The following is a 9,344-nucleotide window of genomic DNA, read 5'->3' on the forward strand; positions in this document are numbered from 1 at the left end:
AACTTGTGAGGCCTCTGCTGGTCCACTCGGAGCACCAGGTCACCTGCTTGGAATGTGCGACTCCTGACGTGCTACGCGTGAAAACGCCGCAGATCTTGTTGATAAATTGTTGAGCGAGTCAGTGCCATCTCGCGCTCTTCTTCTAGTAGATCCACTCCGTCTTGCCTGGCCTGCTCCGCTTCGGCTTCAGAGAAGAGTTCGACTCGTGGAGAGTTGTGAAGCAAGTCACTCGGAAGGACTGCCTCTGCTCCATAAACGAGGAATAACGGGGATCGCCCTGTAGATCTATTCGGAGTTGTGCGGAGGCCCCACAACACCGAAGGCAGCTCGGTGACCCATGCGTCGGCGGCATGTCCAACTTCTCGCAGGAGTCGAGGCTTCAACCCTTGAAGAATAAGTCTGTTCGCCCGCTCTGCTTGCCTGTTGGTTTGAGGGTGCACCACAGATGCAAAATCCACTCGAATACCTTGGCCTGTGCAAAAACCTTTGAATCTGTCCGAGTCAAAGTTTGTCCCATTGTCAGTGATTATGCTGTGCGGGACTCCGAATCTGGAGATGATGTCTCTGACAAATTTGATGGTCGTAAGGGCGTCGAGCTTCTTGATGGGCTTGGCTTCAATCCACTTGGTGAACTTGTCGACTGCTACCAACAGATGAGTGAATCCCCCTTGGCCAGTTCTGAATGGACCGACTGTATCTAATCCCCACACTGCGAACGGCCAAACAAGAGGGATTGTCTTCAGCGCAGATGTTGGCTTGTGGGACTTGTTCGAATAGAACTCACAGCCTTCGCATTGGTCGACCATATCCTTTGCCATTTCATTCGCTTGCAACCAGAAGAAGCCAACTCTGAATGCTTTGGCGACGATTGCTCTTGAGGAGGCATGATGGTCGCAGGTTCCCGAGTGAATTTCTTCCAGGATTAATTGTCCCTCCTCAGGGGAGATGCATCGCTGAAGGACTCCTGAAACACTTTCCTTGTACAACTGGCCATCAATGACGGTGAAGGACTTCAACCTGCGGACGATCTGCCTCGCTTGGACTTCGTCTTCTGGTAATTCTTGCCTCAGGATGTACGCAATGAACGGCACAGTCCAATCGGGGATGATAGCAAGAATCTCCATGATCAAATCAACCACAGCGGGGACCTCGACTTCAGTCGGATCTGTTGAACTCTTCAGTTGTACCGGTTCCTCTGTAAAAGGATCTTCTTTCACCGAAGGGAGATGCAGGTGCTCGAGGCAGACATCACTCGGGACTGGTCTCCGAGTGGATCCGAGTTTTGCCAACTCATCAGTTGCTTGGATCTTCAGTCCCGGAACATGGTGAAGTTCTAGACCTTCAAACTTCTTCTCGAGCTTCCTTATTGCATTGCAGTATGCAGTCACGGTGGGGTTCCTGACATCCCACTCCTTCATCACTTGATTAACCACCAAATCTGAATCGCCATAGACCATCAGGCGACGGACGCCGAGTGTGATGGCCATGCGCAATCCGTAAAGGAGAGCTTCATACTCTGCCTCATTGTTGGAAGAATCGAAATGTATCTGCAACACATACTTAAGCTTATCACCTTTTGGCGATATGATAACTACGCCAGCGCCGGAGCCATTCAGCATCTTGGACCCATCGAAGAACATAGTCCAATGAGCCGAGTAGACGTGAGTCGGTTGCTGTTGTTCTACCCATTCTGCTATGAAGTCAGCCAGAGCTTGAGACTTTATAGCCTTCTTGGCTTCAAACTTGATGTCGCAGTATAACATCTCCATAGCCCACTTCGCCACTCGGCCTGATGCGTCTCGATTGTGGAGGATTTCCGACAACGGAGCATCAGAAACGACAAACACCAAGTGGTCTTGGAAATAGTGAGCCGCCTTCTTTGCAGTCATGTAGATCCCATAAATAAGCTTTTGATAATGGGGATACCTCTGCTTGGAAGGAGTCAGGACTTCGAAGAAATAATATACTGGCCGCTGAACCTTGTACGCTTTGCCTTCTTCTTCACGTTCGACTGTGAGAACAGTGCTGACGACTTGATTTGTAGCCGCGATGTACAGAAGAAGGGGTTCTTTACTGAGCGGGGCAGTAAGAACCGGCTGGGTGGAAAGCAGAGCTTTGAGGTCGTCGAATGCAATCTGGGCTTCGTCTGTCCACTCGAAAGTATCTGATTTCTTCATGAGTCGGTACAGAGGTAACGTCTTCTCGCCGAGTCGAGCGATAAACTTGCTCAAAGCCGCTAGGCAACCTGTGAGCCTTTGAACATCATGTATTCTGACCGGCCGCTCCATTCGGACGATGGTCCCGATATTTTCGGGGTTGACATCGATTCCTCGTTCGGAAACGAAGAAACCGAGTAACTTTCCGCTGGGAACACCGAATGAACACTTGGCAGGGTTGAGCTTGATATCGTACCTACGAAGGTTGGCGAATGTTTCTGCCAAGTCAGTCAGCAGGTCGGAACCTTTGCGTGACTTGACTACGATATCGTCCATATATGCCTCCACATTTCGACTGATCTGGTCAAGGAGGCATTTCTGGATCATGCGCATAAAAGTTGCTCCTGCATTCTTCAAACTGAATGGCATAGTGATGTAGCAGAAACACCCGAATGGGGTGATGAAGGCTGTTTTTAATTCATCCGGACCATACAGACGGATCTGATGATAGCCCGAATAGGCATCAAGGAATGATAAACGCTCGCAACCTGCAGTCGAATCGACAATTTGATCAATGCGGGGGAGCGGGAAATGATCTTTCGGGCAGACCTTATTGAGATGCTTGAAGTCGATGCACATACGGAGGGACTTGTCCTTCTTAGGCACCATGACAACATTGGCGAGCCACTCGGAGTGGTGTACCTCGCAAATGAAGTTGGCTGCCAAAAGTTTAGCCACCTCCTCTCTGATTGCCTTCCTTTTGTGCGCGGCGGACCGACGCAGGCGTTCTCGGACGGGCCGAGCGGTAGGATCCACATGCAGTCGGTGCTCAGCCAACTCCCTCGGTACACCTGGCATGTCGGCGGGCTTCCATGCGAAAATGTCCCAGTTCTCACAGAGGAATTGGATGAGCTTGGATTCCTATTTTGGATCAAGGGTGGTGGAGATGTTCGTCGGGGCGGAGGTGTCGTCCGTCGGGTGGATGCTGACTTTCTTCGTGTCGCCCGCCGACTGGAATGCGGACTCCGAAGCTGGCTTCTTCGAACGCATCAAGTCAGCGGGGCCGGCCGTCTTCTTGTACTCATCCAGCTCGAGGATAGGCATCTGCTGATCGGCAATCCGCGACCCCTGTTGTAGACACTCTTCAGCCCGCTACCGATTGCCTGTGATGGTGATCACACCTTTGGGACCCGGCATCTTCAGCTTCAAATACACGTAACATGGACGGGCCATGAAACATGCATACGCCGGACGGCCCAAAATTGCATGGTATGCACTCGGGAAGTCCACCACCTCGAATGTCAGCTTTTCCTTGCGGAAGTTCTTGTCGGAGCCGAAAACGACGTCCAACGTGATCTATCCGAGTGACTTGGCCTTTCGTCCTGGGACGACTCCGTGGAACTGCATGCTGCTCTCGCTAAGTTTGGACATCGGAATGCCCATCCCCTTGAGAGTGTCAGCGTACATGATGTTCAAGCCGCTGCCGCCATCCATGAGGACTTTGCGCAGTCGGACTCCTTCCACCACCGGGTCGACTACCAGAGCCTGCCTCCCCGGGGTGGGCACGTGTGCTGGATGATCCGGCTGATCAAAGGTGATCGCAGTCTGAGACCATTTGAGGAACGTGGAGTTGGTCGGGGTGGCCATGTTCACCTCCCTGTTCACCAGCTTCAGTCGACTCTTGCTTTCCACGTCAGCAAAAATCATCAATGTTGCATGGACTTGGGGGAACGGATCCTCCTTGTCCTCATCATCCTGCTCGTTGTCCTTTTCACTCGGTTGCCCTTCGCCGAACCCTTGGATCAGGAGGCGACATTAACGAGTGGTGTGCTTCGGGAATATGGCGTTGCCTTCTTCATCCATCTTCGTGTGGATTGGACATGGCTGATCCAGGATGGAGTTCCCGAACTGCTTCTTCTTGGGGGTGTACTGAGCTTTCCCCTTGCCCTTGAACTTCGCATTTGTAACGGCAGCTACCTCTGCCTGCGGAGTGGACGGAGCTTTCTGCTTTTGCTTCTGATTGTTGTTCCCATCTCCGTCGGCGACTGCCTTGTGCTTGCCGCTACGTATGTGGTCCTCTTCTTTGCCATTTGCATAGCATGCGGCTATCTCCATCATCTTGCTCATGGAGATGTCGCATGTCCGACCGAACTTTAGGTACAGATCTCTGTACCGCACACCTCCCTTGAATGCGCAGACTACTTGATGCTCTGTGACGTTCTCCACCATGTGGTAGAGGGTCGTCCAGCGCTGGATGAAATCGCGCAGGGACTCATTCTGCTTCTGGACGCAGTGATGGAGCTCCACGAGACGAGCAGGGCGTTTGCACGTGCCCTCGAAGGTCGTGATGAACACTCGGGACAGATCTGCCCAGCTGTAGATGCTTGATGGAGCCAACTGATTCAGCCACGCTCGTGCCGAGCCGTCGAGCATCAGGGGGAGATGTTTCATGGCGACCTGGTCATCTCCGCCACCGATCTGGACCGCCACTCGGTAGTCGTCCAACCACGTTTCTGGCTTGGATTCTCCTGTGAACTTGCTGATCCCCATCGCCAATCGGAAGTTGGGAGGGATGTCAGCTGAATGGATGGCCCGACTGAAGCACTCGGGGCCAGAGATGATGGTCATGCTTCCACTCGGACGGTCTCTATCGTGACCATCACGGTGGGATCGACTCCTGTCGACCTTCCTCTGGGCGATGTACCCTCTTGCGTCGGGCCTTGGATCATACGTGTCACCGACTGAACGCCGATCATCATGATGTCGGGGTCCGTAAGGCCCACCCCGCGGAGGGGTGCGTGAACGGCGACGATCTTCGGGATTCGTGGAACGGCTGCCCCCTCTGCGTCGCTGATGAGAGTGGGGGTTGTAAACCGACCGATGCGTGTTCGCGTGAACAGAACTGTTGTGGATCCTGTTGTGCGACTTGGAGACCGCCAAATTCTGCTGCTGCGCCGTGTGCAACAGGGCACGGATCTGCTTGGTCCCTCTACCAGCCTCCGAATCAGTCGGTTGGAGGGAATCGACTATCTTGGCAGCGGCAGCCAGGTTGAGGACGGGTGTACGGAACACCTCGACGTTGCTCTGACGAGTGCGTCGACTGGCAGAACGGTGGTGTTGATGGCGAGCGTCGGACGATTCGCCGACCTCGTGCTCGTTCCGGCCAGTCCGGTGGGGACTTTCATGGGAATTTGCCATGAGAACTTCGGCTGCAGGCCCGCGACCCAAGTACTCGGATGGTAACTCAGTTGGAACTGAGTCCAAGCACTGGGACGGCGGCGCGACCACAAGCGACTCGAGGATCGCCACTTGAGAGGACGCGTTCTGGCGCGCCTGGGCGTGTCGCACCCAACGCTGGAGCCGCGGATGGCAGGACCGCTTGTTGCGGCGTGTGACGGGGGCGAAGGTCTACACCGGGGCCGACTGCTGGAGAAGAAGGACGCCGCGGGCACCGGCACGGAAGTGCGTAGCCCCGCGACTGGGGAGCGCCTCGACGTCGAGAGACGCATCCCGAAGCCATGTCGAATCATCGACGATGAAGGAGAGTGCGCCGAAGAGGATCTCCCGACCCATGCATAAATCTCCGCCGGACGACATGATGAAAAGATGAAGCTGCAAACTCGCCGGAAGTCGCTTAGACGCCTGCCCCACGGTGGGCGCCAACTGTCGTGGGTACAAGTCTGACAGTAGATGTGTAGGGTACGAAAGGATGGGCAGAGCCTTAGCTACGGCGAGGTTGTATGAGTTCAGGCCCCTCTGTGGTGGAGGTAAAAGCCCTACATCTCAGTGCTCTTGGGAGCTTAGTGTCGAGTGAAATATAGGATTACAGTAAATGCCAACCCCTGCACCAGTGGGGAAGGGCGGCTTATATAAAGTGTGTTGCCCTTCACAACAACACGGTGGACACGGGTGGAGTAGTGGCGAATAAATGCCAACGTTACAGGTAACGTATGCCTTAAATGCTAATAATGGTGTATGAAAACGTATGACTGTTGCCCTCCTGGGAGGTTACGATGTACAGAGTGGAATTCAGTCGGTACGATAAATATGCTCCGAATGCTCGTCACCGACTGGATGATGGGGGGTCCTTAGTTCAATCGGAACTGTCTAAGGGCCTTGCCCTCTATGAAGGGTAGTCCTTGGGTAGGACCTATAGGGCAGGCCTATGACCCTACCCTGGGACTATAACCCCGTCAGCGAGTTATAATCAAAACCAGTTCAAAGGAAAAAAATTATCGACTCAATGAGTTTCGATAGGATATGACGAGTCTGCATAACTCTAGTGTTACCCTTAATAAGCTTTTTTGCAAAAGATCCTCGTTGTTTTAGACCGGCTGATCAAGCACGAGTCAAGCTTCTGTGAAGCAGGTTCAATGAACCGATGGTTTCTCTGCTTTCCATGTGTGACTCTGGCCGGTACCCTTTATGTTTTAACCAAGACGAGTTCAGGGTCCAAATAACGGATTGACTCGCCTTGAGTACATAGGTCCATGTGGCGACTTGTTCAACACATAGTCCAGTATAACCATTTGTAATGCGGTAATTTTTCGCTAGCAAAGAGGGTATTCAGGCTGAACTCAATGAGTGGAAGCCCCCAAGTGACCGAAGGTTTAGGAAGAAACTAGGCATAGGATTACAGAAGTGTATATGCTCTTACTGCAAAACGACTTGGGGACTAGTAGCCCCCAAGTAAGTCGGTTTACTTCTCAAAAACCATATAAAGCGCCTATGTTTGAACCGTGCGACGTGGCAACTTTGGTCCTCTTTGGCTTACCGGTATCCAGTTTTGAAATAAGTGCAGCATGGCGACCTATGCTCTTTGATACTGATAGCGTCCATGTGTGGGCGACTTATAAAACAATAAAGACTCATGCTTTTAGAAGCTGAAACGGCAAAGGACCCCGAATTTCGTGGGTGCCGGCTTTATTGCTTTCATAATTTGTGGATTACAAAAACTTGATAAAAGAAAGAAAGGGAGCACATGGCTCTATGTATAGTAAGGCCGCGAATGGGCTATGTTCTAGGGGCGAGTTGTCTCAACCTCCGTAGTTGGCCGATCTGGACGAAGATCCATCAAATAGTATGAGCTGTTCTGAAGATTCTTGCTGACGAAAAATGGTCCCTCCCATGGAGGTGACAGCTTGTGCATACTGGTATGATCTTGAATCAAACGGAGCACTAAGTCGCCTTCTTGGAAAGCTCGGCTCTTGACCCGGCGGCTATGGTAGCGGCGTAAGTCCTGTTGGTAAATCGCCCACCGTGACGCGTCCAAGTCACGTTCCTCCTCCAAGGCGTCCAGCAAATCTTGTCGTGCTGACTGGTTGTCCTGCTCCACGTAAGCGGCGACTCGCGGGGAATCATGTTTGATGTCACTTGGTAATACTGCCTCCGCCCCATAGACCAGAAAGAAAGGAGTAGAACCTGTGGAGCGGTTTGGAGTCGTCCTGATACTCCACAGAACTGATGGCAACTCTTCGACCCAACATCCTGGCGTGCGTTCCAAAGGTACCATGAGTCGAGGCTTGATCCCTCGTAATATTTCCTGATTCGCCCTCTCTGCCTATCCATTAGACTGGGGGTGCGCCACCGCGGAAACATCAAGTCGGATATGCTCTCGTGAGCAGAACGCTTGCATTGCACCTTTGGAAAGGTTAGTACCATTGTCTGTAATGATACTATGTGGATATCCGAAGCTTCTTCAAGAATTTGACGGCCGTCTCGGCGTCACAACTGCAAACAGGTTCTGCTTCCACCCATTTGGTAAATTTGTCAACCGCCACCAACAGATGAGTCTTTTTATTAGACGACATTTTGAAAGGGCCGACCATATCGAGCCCCCAAACTGCAAACGGCCAAGTGATTGGTATCATCCGCAATTCCTGAGCCGGCACACGCATCTAACGCCCAAACTTTTGGCAGCCATCACATCGGCGAACGATCCCCTCCGTGTCTGCGTGAGCCGTCAACCAATAAAACCCATGCCTGAAGGCTTTAGAAACCAAGGATCGGGATCTAGCATGATGACCACAGTTGCCCGCATGAATCTCATTGAGGATCATACAGCCTTCCTCAGAAGAAACGCATCTTTGAAATACTCCTGAGGTGCTTCGGTTATGTAACTCGCCATTATGTATGACCATAGATTTGCACCGGCGGACCACTTGCGAGCTAGCAGCTCGTCGGCAGGTAACTCGCCTCTGGCGAGATACGCCATGTAGGGAATCGCCCAGTCCGGAGTAGCGTGAAGAGCCGCCACGAGTTGAGATTCGGGGTCTGGTACCGCCAGGTCTTCTTCCGAAGGCAGTTTTACTGAAGGGTTATATAATATATCCAAAAAGACATTGGGGGGAACCGGCTTACGCTGTGAACCAACGCGGGAAAGAGCGTCCGTTGCTTCGTTAAGCCGTTGATCGATGTGATCCACTTGATAGCCACTCAAATGACCCGCCACATCTGACACAGCCCGTTTGTAAGACGCCATCAAAGGGTCTCGTGAATCCCAAGTGCCAGAAACTTGTTGCGCCACCAGATCGGAATCACCCAAGCATCTCACTCTCGTGAGGTTCATCTCTTTGGCGAGTCGCAAACCATGAAGCAGAGCTTCGTATTCTGTTGCATTGTTAGTACATGGAAACATGAGTCGGAGGACATAGCAAAATTGTCACCGTGAGGCGAAGTTATCACCATGCCAGCCCCCGAGCCTTCCAACTGTCTGGACCCGTCAAAATAGATGGTCCAATATGTAAGATCTGGTCTTTCCTCAGGGATTTGTAACTCGCTCCAATCATTGATGAAGTCCACGAGCGCTTGAGACTTGATAGTTGTCCGAGGTGTATACCGAATCTGATGAGGACCCAGCTCGATGGCCCATTTAGCAATCCGTCCAGTGGCCTCTCGGTTATGTATGATATCGCCGAGGGGAGCGGAGCTGACGACCATGACCGGGTGTTCCTCAAAGTAATGCTTCAACTTTCGACTCGCCATGAATACCCCAAAAACAAATTTTTGCCAATGCGGGTAACGTTGCTTGGAGAGGGTAAGGACCTCGCTGATGAAATATACCGGCCTTTGGACGGGGTACTCCTTCCCTTCCTCCTTTCACTCAACAACTATTGCCACGCTGACTACTCTGGAATTCGTCGCAATGTACACGAGCATAGGTTCTTTGTCTGCCGGAGCCGCCAGCAC

Source organism: Hordeum vulgare, chromosome 5H (assembly GCF_904849725.1).
Source record: "Hordeum vulgare subsp. vulgare chromosome 5H, MorexV3_pseudomolecules_assembly, whole genome shotgun sequence".
In the NCBI taxonomy this organism is placed as follows: domain Eukaryota; kingdom Viridiplantae; phylum Streptophyta; class Magnoliopsida; order Poales; family Poaceae; genus Hordeum; species Hordeum vulgare.